Consider the following 14,345-nt stretch of genomic DNA (forward strand, 5'->3'; position numbering starts at 1 on the left):
AACTAACCGCAGTTGTTAATGTAGATTTTCTTCTGTTTGTATTACGTTTGTCTGCGTTCTGACAGCGTGAAGGTGCCTTCCACGCAATGGAGACGGAGCAAACCTCGAACCTGTCCGCATCCGACACTGCAAATGAAGGGCAGGTTCGCGGGCGTAAGAAATGTTGCTGACAGTGATACACTCCAAAACCTCATCGTGCATGGCATCGGCATTGATGAGGTACATTCGTCAATCATCCTGATCGTTACCGTGTTACAGGGAGCATCCCAATGAAGGCTACGGTGTGTGGTGCTCCCATGTCTTCTGTGATGAGTTCTGTCCGAGTACTCAAATACCAGAGCGAGGGACTGCACCCACTCTCCTGTACCACCTTGCTATTTCCCTTCCCTTTCTCCCTCTTACTTGGTGCACTCAGCCGCAAACCCAGAGAAGGCAGGCTAACAGCACCTTCTCGCAAACAATAGCCCCCCCCCCCCCCCAAAAAAAAAAGATCACCACGCTCACGACGTATAGAGAACGCACGCCAGATGCGTCGTACAGCAGTGATCTTCCTATCAATCAATAAGCCGTAGCACCCTCAATTCAGCCACTGGCGAGGTCCATCATGTTGGATGTTCGTTAAGAAGTACACTTGAGGTATTATCGATAATTATTATTGAAACTTCGCCCTGTGAACTTTAGTGTCACTTTTGCAAACAAAGTAAATGCTGTGTAGCACCAGGTCTGGGGAATACATGGGTGCTGGACAGCGGTCATGTTGTCGGTTGCAACAAACGCACACAGAATCGGTTTCGGCGTAGTGAATAGCAGCATTGTTGCGGTGGAACAGCCAGCTCAGGCTGCGCTATGTTAGCTGCTATAGAACGCAACGTCCATTCTCGCAGTTACTAAAAATGTGGCCGTGTGCACCGTATGAGACAAGTTCTGGGTGTAGAGTGCTCTTTGACGTCCAAGTGGTAGAAAAAAAAAACCGGAAATCCGTCAGCATTAAAACTTGAAAACCCCTTTGGAACCCTCCTTCGCAACGCCATGCATCCCTTAAAATACCTTTCGCAAACGTTACACAACCCTTCACACGACCCTATCGCAAGACAGAATCCGCAGCCAAATGAGCCTTTCGGGCTTCCTCCGACTCAGCTTGGTGGCCCCGTCTCACAGCCCCTGCATTGTTTCGCCGGTGCTCCTACGCACAACTCTCATAACCCATGGCGCGACCACACAGAATTGTAGCCCCCTGTACTGAACTGTAAGGTCAGAAAAATATGTACTCTGACGCACTGCCGAACGCGTACGAAATGCGAGAGCATTACAGCAGGCGCAGGACGGTGCCTGCGCTGTGACCGTACATCATTTGCGTGCGGAGCAACGACAAGCCCGACCATAGGTTGCTATGGGTATCGTGCAGAGACACGGGTGTCACCTGCAAGCGCGTGAACTTCCTGTTTATGTCACTGCACTCTTTCGTGCTCATTTCCGAACACGTGGCTGATTGTAATAGCGGCACGCGCTTTGTCGCACGTCGCTTTCTGACATTATCGGCCGCACGGCCGCTTACGTTCCTCAGTTTTGACTATCTCATGTGCACCGCCGCGGTAATGGCAGCACATTCGCAAACTCTATACTCGCGCTAATGCTCCGCAGCACACCACCTATGCTGTAACTGCGCGGCGTTGGTATTTCCGGACGACATGGACGACATTACGCGATACGCCCTCTACCGACACTCAGCGAGTGCGCCCGCCGGTTTCTCCTCAGCCGAGGTAGTGGGGTGATGTACGAAGGGTTGAAGTTGAAAAGTATTCAAGTAGGGTGAAAGTATTCAAGAAGGCAACAGCTAAATAGGTTGACTTCCTGCAATAATTTTCTCTGTAAACAGGAAGTAAACTAGGATGGTGACACAAGAATTGTACGGAACGTGAAGTGAAGAATAGAAACTTTCTTCTGACTAATGTCTACAGAAAGTAATAGGCCCATAAGTCAACAGGAATTGAACTAACAATGTCAACACTAGATCAACAGTTAGTCAGTAGAAAGTTTGTAGGTTCTGTTTACCTAATTGTTTATTATAAACAGAAAGACAACCATTTTCATAAGGATACTATGCTGATGCCGATGAAGTAACTGTAAGGTTGAAGCGTTTTGTTTCATTGCGGGGAGATCGCGCATTAGAAGACTAGTTTCTTGGGTTGTACACTTCTATAATACGGAGGTGCGTGAATATCGCTGTAGTGCGATGTTCGAAAGGTGCTCCTCATGTCAATGTGATGGTGCATTTTCGTTGGAAATGTGGTATTTTTATATTATTTTGAAGTGTCAGTCAAAATGAGATAGTCAAAATGTGCACTCAAAAGCACCAATTGTTCCTGGGATCTTTGATATCGAGGCGGGCCTCTTAAAGAAGCAGCCTAGGGGCACACAGCATTGTTTCTGTTTCTGTTCGCTATGGAATGGTTAGATGACCGAAAACAGTTTCCTGACAGTTAGTAGAAACGTAGCGAACTTGCGACGCCTACAATAGCCCACCGAATATCCTGTGCGCGAAACACCCTCAACAGGATAGACACGTGACGAGCGCCGGGACGTGTGTAGGACAGCCTATGCTCTTTGTACCTTGGGTCACATGACCGAGGTGGCGTCCGTCACCATCGGTGAGCAACACCGCTGAGGCCGGAGCGTCTGCTACTGTCTGCTACCGCTTCCGAGACGCTTGACGCTCTTCGGTTACCTGATGTCCGAAATGAAGGATTCGAAGGCTGTTAACAACTTTGATGTTTTGGGACCGCTGACATTATGGTAAGAACGAGTAGTGCAACGCGAATCTTACTGTGCGCTGTACAGCGACATACCAGTTCTCCCCCACGGTGTGCGACTCTATGAAGTTGGAGTTGTTACTTAAGAAATGTCTTCGGAAACGCAACCGGGACGTGACAGCCGATCTGGACGTCGACATATGAATCGGACTGTAAGGGGATACGTTTGCTAAATGTACATGCGGCAGCTGCATCACCATGCCAACCGAGCGGGGGAATATCTGCTACTGTTCCATCGTTGACGTACGACAAAAACGCTCGGCGGTGACTGATGATCGCTCTCGCTGAAGTACAGACGGCATATTCGAAGGTTTGTATCAGGCTATCCTGACGTTCAATTAAAGCGAGTGTCTTGCTTCTTCGTGGCTCATTCCGCGGAACCTTGTACAACCGACAGTCAGGCGTTGCCTTTCTCATTCATGCAAACCTGAACTCTGCGCTGGTGAGCTATATGGCCACACACTTCGTTGATGTGGAGACGCGACACATCAAACAGACTTTGCCGCGACTGGAAATTAGTGAGTACGTCGGGGACACGCCCTACAGCTCATGCCCCGCAAGTATTTTCGCTTTGAACGGCGCACTGACATGTACGTCGCTCCCCAGTTGTAGACGTGCAACGAAGCTGTGCACAGAAGCCACGGGTATTACTCGTGTGATTGCAGTACTATTTTGTCGGGCTGTACATATGTTTTGTTTTTCAGATAACGTGATATAAATCATATAATGAATAGCAGTCAACAAGAACCAGCTCGCAATGTTCATAGCAGACGTTTTTTTCTACCAACGAATGAGGGGGCTCTCTACCACAAACGTCACACTAGAGTTGGGGTGATCTGCTGTTGGAGCGCTCCGTCCTGTCACCACGCAGCGATTTCGCAAATGAATTGCCTCGCGGTGAAACAACTTTGGGAGATATATTTTGTGGGAATGGTTTTCATATACTGCTTTACAAGGTCAAAGATCAAGATCTTCCCGGAACAGCACCGCAAGCGGTACTGCCCCGACGACCGTTTTATGGGTCGCGCATTCCAAGACACGGCCCACCCGGGGCGGACCGCGTTATCAAAGGGCCCCTCTCCGGTATATGAGGGACCAGCTTTACAAGATGACAGCAGTTTTTGGCCATGTTGGATACCACTTTCATGCTCCTTTAGGTTGTCCTCTTCTTCCACAGACTGCGGAAAGCTGCAGTGGTGTGACACCTCACGTACGCCTCTCACACTGCTTATTTCATCACTAACAGAGGGTAGAACGATTGCCACAATGTGCTCTTGTACAACGCTTCTTTGGTAGAGCTGCCTGTTACATAGATCCTGAGCACTGTAAGGACTTGAGAAACCACGATTGCTTAGTCCTTCAGTTATTGTGGAGCATTAAATGCACCATTCCACACATGGTGAGGGGGCAGCGACAGAGTAGTATCTATTTTTTATTGTTTTCGTTTACTCAGTATCCTCAATACTGTTGTTTATTTCACAATATCCCAAAAGCTCTTGCGGACATTGCTATTGTTTCATTGTTGTTTTAAACAAAAGCTCGATCCAAATGATGGATATGAATGTGTAAGTATGTATGTATGTGGATACGTATGTGTAAGTATACAGGGTATCCACCGTAACTCTAGAAGTAATTTTTAAAAAAATAGAAAAATCGGAACCCTTGTGGTCACTGGTAATGTTCCCGTTTTCAGAACAACAACCGAGGCAATTATAGCGCGAAGAAAGGCCCCGGAAATAAGGTGCTCTTGTGGTAATTTTTCGACGCTCAAGTAGAAGCGCTCCCGTTTTCATTTTCCTGTGTATGCGGGGGTGGGAAAAAGCTGTCGCACCAAGGTCCTTTCCTCGCGCTATAACTGTCTCTATTTTTGTTCTGAAAACGGCGATGTTCTCATTGGATCAATCTTCTATCGTTAATAATTAAAAAGTTAATTAATGCATCGACACAGAAGCTTGCCTGTGCCCTCTTAAGGTGTGGATTTAGGCGTAGAGTTCATTCGCGCCATTCGTTTAAACTGGGAAAAAGTGATTTTTCTATTAAAAAATACTTCTACAGTTAAGGTGGACACCCCGTATTTATGATATATTCTGAACTGGATCATATATGCTGTAGCAAAAGCTCAATCAACGTACCTTTCCTTCACGGACAGTGCTGTTGGACTCGCAGTTGTGTGGCTTCGACTGTCTCTACATTCGTCGCACATTGCAAATACGGCGTCCTTTGGAGGTCGACATCAATCGGAAATGTCTGCTCATACACATAAAGGCATCCTCGGGTGAGCGGAATACCCGCTGCCGCCACAGACTTCTAACAGCCACAGCAGCTTCAAGTAAACTAGCGAAGTCAACGAAAAAATTTGGAACCCGTCAACGATTTGCGTTACCGCATAATGTGAACCTGCAGTTGGCTTTAAATCATAGCGATCGCTATGCGCTTAGCGCGCGCTATCCCCGGTGACATACCGCACGTTGTGAGAGCTTCGTTACGTTCCAGTGACGTTCCGTGGCGTGGCGGCGCGGTAATAAATAATAGCTATAACGACCCTTTGTGCAGTTAAACACGGGCCCATGGGCCTGTACCAACTAGCCCATCTTGATACGCTTAGTCACTTAAAGACGTTCCAAAAGATGGTAGACGCTCCTTCATTTTCAAGCGTGCGTACTCTTTTCCTATATTATCGAACCCATAGACTGGAGTCACTGAATAGCTTCGCTCAAAATATTGCATTCCTTCTACCCGGCAGCCGTCTTGCAGCATTACAGCGCAGCTCTCCCATTGGGCAAAATCAGCAATTCAGTGGCATTTTGCTGACGCACCAGTGGAACCGCACACTCTTAAAAATGAACTTCACCGCATAGCACGCTCCTAGCCAACTACTATCCCTAGTGACATCGTTCTCGCCCCTGATTTGTTGAAAACAGGAAGCGTACGCCTTTTTTGTACCGCTTATGCAGTACATAATTAGTACAAAAAAAGTGTATGCCTTCCATTTTCAACAAATCAGGGGGGTGACCGATGTCATTCGTGATGATGGGTGGCTAGGAGCGCGCCATGCGTTGAAGTTCATTTTTAAGACAGCAGTTTCTTTCCGGCCAGGCAAAAGGACCGTATGCTGCGGCAAACTTATTTCACATCGCGAATGGACCATTTCTGGGTACGTGTATGCGCATGCCCAGTCACTTCTGGTGGCGGCCGCCATGTGTTGTCATGAAAACATGCTGTAGGCTGTGATGCGAGTTGGCCAAGCTTTTTCTCGGAATGCCTATAATGTGTCAACTGCCGAAACATGAAAGGCATAAAGGTTCTTCCGTTTCCCACCGTAGAAGTATCACCGAATTAAGCGGGAGCTTTGCATTCGCGCCGTTGGGCGCATGAAGAAAGATGGTTCCGTCTGGATGACGACGAACTAACGTGTCACTATGGTGAGCTAGAAGATCTAGCTCACCATATCACGCTCTCTGTCCCCAACATCTTTCTCTTTGGCGGTGTTGGCGCATGCGCTTTCAAGCTTCTCGCAATGAGTGTAATGTGTTGTGTCGAACTGTACGAGCGTCCCCATGATAGCTGGCATGAGAATATGGCGTGTTATGAATATGCCTTAGCAAGTTTTCGAGTGTTTCTTGGGGGTGCGTCACGTGTTGTGTGCTTCAATAGGTGCAAGCTATACCATTCAAAACAAATGTTATCCTGCTATATCCTCAAAAAATGCCAGCTACGCCCACGTTGTGTTAATTTGTCATCATTGCTTCGTCGTCTTCTCATCATGTCGCCTCTCGCCGCCAGGAGCGACGCGTACATGGAAATCGTCTATTGCAGCGCGTTGACCGTAACAGCACGTGCAATCTTGTTTAGAGGGCATTGATCCAAGGAAGACGCAAAAGCGTGGCCGAGTAAAGAAGAAAGAACGAAGGTCTACAGAGGGGATCCGTCATTAACATAGCAGACTATCGTAACGAAGCCAACATGGTGTCCCCACACGGCGCCCCCTGGCGTAGAACCTGCAGTTGTCCATCAGTAACAGTACTCTGAAGCTATTCCGTGACTCTACCATAGACGCATTGTTACAACACTCTGCTGCTGGAACAGTGTCTCCAACTTTGACAGTCATCTACTGATGCATATTATGCTTGGAACGAGGCACCAATATCTTGCCAGGCACCTCGCGCTACTCATCATGCAAATAATTCGGAACATTCCGAAGCTTTTGCTTTTGTAGAGTGAAATATTATGTAAACATGGTGCATTTCAGCATCGTGCCCAATTTCAGAAAATAGAAAAAGACGTAAGGCTTCAGTCTGCAACAGCTCCCATGCTATGCAGCAGAACAATTTCAGGCCTTAATGCGAAGTCAACCTGCTATATCCGCTGACACATTGATGTTACGCAAATGCCCGGTGAAGACAGGGCAGTGAGCTGGTTAGACGGTGCTCTCATTGTGCTACAGGGAACCCACAATGCATGCACGCATATAATATAGCGCATGGAGAACGAACGTTTATTCTTTCTGAAAACAAGCGTAATACGCGTTGTTAGCGAGATGGTCACTAGGGCGCTGCAGATGTTGTGGACGCATGTTTCCCTGTGTACGAGTGAAATTTTCCACATTTTCCTTTGTAGCAGTGGCTCTGAAAGAAAGTGTTGTTGATAAATCACATCTCTGTTCCTCGGGGACGATTTGATTACATTCGCAACGCGACACTAGGTAAAATTGTATAAGAGACTGAATCTGTGTGTTTATGTCACGATATAAGAACAGTGATTCTAATTTGCTCCCCTGCCACACAAGGTACAGTTCCAAATACGCCTATCATGGTGTGTATGTTACATTTCTGGATTACACGAAAGTGCACAAAAAGCAGGTAGTTTGTAGTTATAATATGGTATTGGGCAAGGCGTTCTACAGGTCATCCTGAAGCTGTTCCTCTATACCTTTACTCTGAATACAGCTTCTATGATGGTGAGCTGTTTGGTTAAAACAAAGAGGACTACGTACTATAATCTTCAGGAACCTTTGCTATTATTCAATTTTTTCTTCACCCGAACCAAACCAAACTTAGTGTGCAGGCGTTCAGTGCAGTAATGGTCCCATCACTGCTAATGGGTTCTACCATCCTCACATTGATGGTTGAGTGCAGTAAAAAGAACAAGAAAGTAGGGGAAATAAATTCGTCACCAGACGAATTCGGCTAGTGCCATAATAAACCACATCCCCCCCCCCCCAAAAAAAGGAAAGGAATCACCTCCTCAACCTCGCACTTCATATACGCCTCACCGAATCTAAAGACTTCGGTCAGTACCGATTCTGAACAATAGCGACGCGAAGAGTAATTCGGGAAACGCTGCCACGGCTCCATTTTGGCGAAAATGTAACCGAATACGTAGGGAGACGATGCCTTACTCAAGTAATTAGTTGAATTGCTTTCAGATTAAACACCAACAGTTTCAGTAATCAACAACGGCAACAACTTTATTTTTAAGATGATGAATGGGGTGTTTCATCGCCAGGGGCGATACTCTACCCCATTGCTGATGGTGATGTGGGGAATGAAACAATGAGCTCCTTCACAATAAGGTTCGAAGTCTCATGTGTCCAAAAATGTCAAAAACCATGTCACTAACCATGTTAACAAAATTGTGAAAGAAAAGCACGCTACGAAAAAGTTTGCGATCAACGACATTGCAGAGGAAAAAATATTGCAAAATTTTTATCGAATTTTAGTAAAGGGAAATTTAATTTCTAGGATCTCCGAAATTTGCCAAGTCAAGGAGGAAGACGTGCCTTGGAAACAACGAAACATAACACTGTCGTGGCCAGTTTCGGAGTCCAATTCAGGAAATTAAGTTTTCTTCAATTAACATTTCATAAAATCACTAGTATTACGTGGCAAATTTTACTATAGAGAAATGCCGTTGATTGAACATTTTGCCTTAGCATGCTTTTCTTATAATTTTTTTATATGGGTACTGAAATGCCTCCTATCTTGTTCTTCGTAAGAAATATGACTCCGGCCCGAAACCAAATTTCATCTAACTGATCGCACCGCTGGAATGCACGACAGTTTGGTTCTAAATTATAGGGACGACTGTCGAACTTCGATGTTTGATTTTTTTTGATTGCGTGTTAGCGCCGCGAAGCAACTATGGCTATGAGCGGCATACAGACGTGGACAGATGGAGTGAGGACAGGAGGAAGGAGTGGAGGACAGGGGGTTACTATGCGTCCTGGGCCGACTTCAGAGGGAACTGTGCCGACATCCGTCTGGAAACTCTTCGGAAAGCCCAGGGAAAACCTCAGACAGCACAGCCGGCAGTAGGACTTCGATCTTTGAAGCTGAGTTTGAGTTTAAATGTTACAAAAGGAAAATATCTTTCGAAATAATTCTCCGTTGTCCAGGTATACCGAGCAATATTAGTCGCTCAATATCTGCACAGTTCATAAGCATAATTTGCACCGTTCGCGTACTGGGTAATCGAGTCACTCAGAACAATACACAAATAATCACAATTAGTGGGCTAAGAATGAAGAATAATGAATTAACAAAAATCTCCCTTTGTAGCAGTTCTGATGCAAAAAAAAAAAACATTGAATTCTAAAATTAAAGGACAAACCAAATAAAGTAGACGGCAAACCAAGAATATTGTCTACCGCGTTTTCCCGAAGAAATATGACCGAGTTTGCCCAAAACCAAATGTCATCTAATCAGTTACCCTATAGCATGGACGACTCCGCAACCTTGATTTTTGAAACAATTCTTCCTTGACCATCGATATGAAGTTCAATCAAGATTAGTTCAATATGAAGCTCGGTATTAGTTTTGATGGTAGAATTTTGATGGCCAAGCTTAACAAGTAGCTTACAATGCAGGAAATAAATGGATAGTTAATTTAAAATAATTAGTCGTTTGGTCTTCTGTACGATGTATTAGCACAATGCGGTCCAACCAAATACATCACTAATTAGTGTACCCGCAAATGTTCGTATATCTCACACACACGCACGCGCACGCACGCACGAGTACTTGTTCCTCGCTGCCTTGATGAAATGACAGCAAATGTTCCGTAAATGAATGTGCTGTGGTCGTGATCAACGTAAGGACGTCACCTTGGATACTAAGCTGCATCTTCTAATATTTGCTTATGAAACCCCCACAAAGATAACACTTGCAAACTGTAAGCCTAATACGGGGATATATCAATTGCCTGCACTTCTCCCAGTCTTCAGACGTTAAACCTCGAGGCAGAGGAGTGCTCTCCAGTGCTATTCTTACGTCGAGCACGGTTAGTCTGCTATGAAATGCAATCTAACGCTTACAAAACCCACTGATTTGTTACGAAAATGACGAAAAAAAATAATAGCGGTCTCTCTGCTGATGCGACAAGGAGTAAGGCGATATCAATCGTCAATTGTTGAAATGCTAAGCAAATGTAGGAATAATTGCGCGTGATGGTTTGCAGATATGGGTCAAATGTAAGAGCTGAACTGCAATGAGTTACGATGTAATTCTAGAGAGGATAACGGTGTGTAGGGTTTGGCGTGAAGAAATAAGATCCGCTGACCCGAATTACTCACAGATGATTCTGATGCCGTTGCCGGCGGGAGGCACCTCGAGTGAATGATGCATAAATCACTCTCTCTCTCTCTTTTGCCGTGCATTTTGAAAGTCATTGATTTTAATGATCAGAAGCATTCATATGAAACCTGTGGGGATGAAGACAGGCCTGCCTCTATTTACTGTAACGCATACACAACGCAGTCGGCATGCCCACCATCACCTTGCAGTCGGCAGGCCCACGCCACGACGAAGGGAGACGTCACTCTCCTGCTTTGGCAGTCTCACTTGCAAGATGTAATATGACGTAGCATTCCAATGCCCGCACCTGCCTCGAGATAACCCTACCCAGCAAACAGGCCCGGTGCTATATGCTTTACTCGGCACTGGCACTGCTCGTCTCACTGCCGCGCAGTCGTACGATCTGAAGGGAGGAGTCACGTTGAATATCCTGCCCTAGACGCTTTTGTACCTCGGTTCCCATGGCACCATCTATCGTCCGAGATGAGTATGCGGCGCACAACACAGGAATTTCGGAGGGGTCAGCCCAATAATGCTTTCGTATTAAACGAGAGTTAAATATGGAACATACTGTCTCGCTCCGAAGCTATTTAACCAGGCTGTTCATCGCCTAGTCAAGTTGCACAAAAGGGAAAAGCATCTGGGTCTTTTAACATTGCTCAATCTAACGAGGAAAATGTGCATGAGAAAAATGATGATTCACACATACTGGTTATTCATCGCGCCTTTTAATCAGGCGGAGTTTTCCCCGGTAATGAAAATTAACGGTATGCTGATCGACAGCATGCTTTGCATGCATGCATGCTTTGTACGGTCGCTGATCAAAGAGCTTTACCACACCCGTTGGTGTCACTTTTAAATGCCTGGAATCACGCGTCACAAACATTGCCGTTTAACACATTGAAACGCATCACTCGTACCATGAGGGCTTACTACGCAAGTATTCAGTGGGGCATATAGAGGAAGCCAGGGGTAGGACAGGGCACTGAAACCAGCACGAGGGGAGGTGTTAAGCTAGACGGGGGCACGCGAATAAAACATTCTCTCAACCAGCATCACGACGAGCAGTCATACTTTGTAGTCCCATCTGGAACAGGGCATGATAATTAAGCCAGAAACGTGACCGACATGGTGCATGTTCCATCTATCGTCCATGTTGATAGCGAGGTAACCTGCAGGTTTCCGCCTGAGTGTTTGCAATGACTCTTCGAATCGGAAGTTAGGACATAACTGTTTACATCGAATGGTCGAAGTTATCTTTTTATTAGCTTGAGACAATGGGAACGATGGCAGTGGGATGTTTCAGTCCATGGGGCTATTTTAAAAGGGAAGGTTTGCCACCCGACGACGATTTTTGAAAGTGAGAATCATTCACGACAAAATCTTCCGTGAGTTTCGGGCACTGTCATCATGCATCGTACAAGTGTATTTGTGCAACAAATGTTTGAAATATATATATATATATATATATTTTTTTTTCCGTGCTTATCGAACAAAGGAATGTGTGAAGCCCGAAAGCCTCTTGACTGACTACATCAAAACGTGAGTGCTAGAGCTGCTAGCAGAAGGGAAACAAAAGTAAGAAGGGAAACAGAGGGTAAGAAAATGGAACTGAATTGTGAGAAAAACTGCAAGTCAGTACCGAAGAAAGATGAAAGTCACTGAAAAGGTTAGCCAGCTGTGGGGATCGAACCCACATCATCTGGATTGCCGGTCCAGGGCTCTACCAATTGAGCTAAGCTAACACGCCTCTCCAGCGACTTTCGGGGTGCGTCATCTGAAGGGACGACAAACCAGCCACTCACTCTCACTCACCCTCCTTTCACTCTTACATTTTTGCACACTCATACACACATTCATACGACGGAAATCGACGCAAGCGGCACCTGTTGAACAAGAGATAAACTGATGGTCTGAGGCTGGAACAACATAGAGGGGACAGATACAAACAATGCCTCAAAAGCCTCAAAAGTAGTACCGAAGGTTTGGCTCAGAATTTAACCAATTTTGCCTATTGTATACTTACTGGAAATATGTGTTAGAAAGTTCAGTGCTGGATGTGCGAGGGCTTTTTTTTACAGTAATGGGGGCTATAAATGGCTGAAGGCAGAATATCACAGCAATGTATATTGCGTACACCAATTAACCTTCTGCGTGCAGGGTGCAAGAAAAATAAAGCCATATTAAACTAAAACTCACGAAGCCTATGCACTGCATCTGATCCGGGGCTTGACGTAAGGCTATTGTGGTCCCTCCATGGTTGCAGCATTTCACAAGACACGAGTTTGATTCACTGTTGGTCTTCATACAACAAGCACAATTTATATTATGCGATCAGAAATCACAACACGATAATATGGAGAAAAAGATATTACCGAGCACGGATCCAACCGGAATCCGTAGTACATGTAAAGGCGCTCGCAAAAGGAGGTCATAGAGGTGTGTCTTCCAGGTAGATGATCCGGCGTCCGTGACAGATCCCAGCAGCTTTTACCACGCCGTCTGCGAGCAGCAACATGCAAAATACAGATGAATAACTCGGTGAAATGCGACTCAAATAGGATCACAAAGCCTCACACAGGTATCAAGTGAAAAACAAGACAAATTATGCCATAGTGAAGGCTGGGCGGACAGGCAAGAAGGCGAAGAAAGATCCCAAGCAGCACACAATATATCGGACCCATATTGGCTGGTCATTGGCGATACGGGTCCAATATGGGACCCGTTTCGCCAAGATTTTCCCCATATTGGCTGAAAATTGGCAATATGGGCCCCATATTGCCCAGTTTCAGCCAATATGGGGAGAATCCTGGCAATATGGGCCCCATATTGCCCACTTTGTGCCAATATTGGGAAAATCTTGGGAATATGGGCCCCATATTGCACGCGTACACCCCATATTGACTGAACAGGGTACGTAGCCCTGTTGCACAAATGCCCAAGCAGCACGGCAAGATTGAACGTTGAAGCGTGTGAAATACGCAATTCACTACATCGTTACATTCAACAACTTCCCGCAGATGATACACATTGTTCGAAACAGTCAACGTACTTGGCATTCACAACGTAAAGTTCGGTAGAATTCGACACCTCAACATTCTACGTCTTGAAAGCCGCCGCCATCTTCCTTCGCGATGCCAATGCCAATCGGTCGAGCCGACTGAGAGCAAGCGAGTTGTTTGAGCGTAATCACGCGTCCTACAACTAATGCGCATGCGCGACAGCCCGAACGGACGTTTCATAGGGCTAAAATGTCGCTGGGTGCTGTAATGAGAACGAAATTGCGGCAGGTCAAGTAAAAAACACAATGTTTCATAGGAAGGGATTGCTACTCTGTAAAGTTAGGTGATTTCAAGTTGCTGCAAGCAGTGTGAAAAGCTCTGGCCTATGTCCGTCACCGTCACGAAAGTGTTCGCTCCTTTGTAGTCTCGGATCGGGTTGGAAATTTTTAGGTCACAGAATATTGCGATCCCAATGAAGGCTTCTGAGGTATCTTTAGCTTTGGCAGTTCCGTGGGACTGCTTGTGGCCTTCAGCAACGCGAGCGCAGTTCTTCGTTCTTTTTGGGCAAAGCCGTGTTTTTTTATTTATTTATTTATTTATTTTTTGCGATCATGTGAAACGTGGATCCATTAGAGCCGCAAAAATAAAAAAGTAAAAATCAGAAAAAAGTAATATCAGTGGTGACTATTACACAGAATAGTGCTTTATTACACAGACTCCCCGTTGCTGTTATTACAGAAATATTGGCAATATTGGAGCAAAATGGGCTTGCCAATATGGGCAGCCCATATTGGTCCAATATGGAGCCTGGTTGCACTCCCCATATTGGTCCAATATTGGCAGCCCACATTGGGAAATCTTGGCAACTCATATGGGTCCAATATTGGACCAATATTGGCGTGCTGCTTGGGGTCTGTGTGCACATAACCGTTCGTGTACGAGCCACATATGTTCTAAGGTAT

At 45.7% G+C, this 14,345-nt stretch overlaps 1 long non-coding RNA gene and 1 other non-coding gene across 2 annotated transcripts; both read right to left on the bottom strand.

Annotated features, from left to right (window-relative positions):
* Positions 1-7,291: 7,291 nt before the first annotated feature.
* Positions 7,292-13,536, bottom strand: LOC135383515 (uncharacterized). The gene is made up of 4 exons (XR_010419919.1): positions 13,434-13,536; positions 12,757-12,883; positions 12,581-12,682; positions 7,292-7,435 (listed from the first exon to the last, which is right to left on the bottom strand). It is a non-coding gene; the product is annotated as an uncharacterized LOC135383515 (long non-coding RNA).
* On the bottom strand, positions 12,054-12,126 carry Trnaa-ggc (transfer RNA alanine (anticodon GGC)). Its single transcript has one exon. It is a non-coding gene; the product is annotated as a tRNA-Ala (tRNA).
* Positions 13,537-14,345: the final 809 nt, after the last annotated feature.

This window comes from Ornithodoros turicata, chromosome 2, assembly GCF_037126465.1.
Source record: "Ornithodoros turicata isolate Travis chromosome 2, ASM3712646v1, whole genome shotgun sequence".
NCBI classification, from domain to species: domain Eukaryota; kingdom Metazoa; phylum Arthropoda; class Arachnida; order Ixodida; family Argasidae; genus Ornithodoros; species Ornithodoros turicata.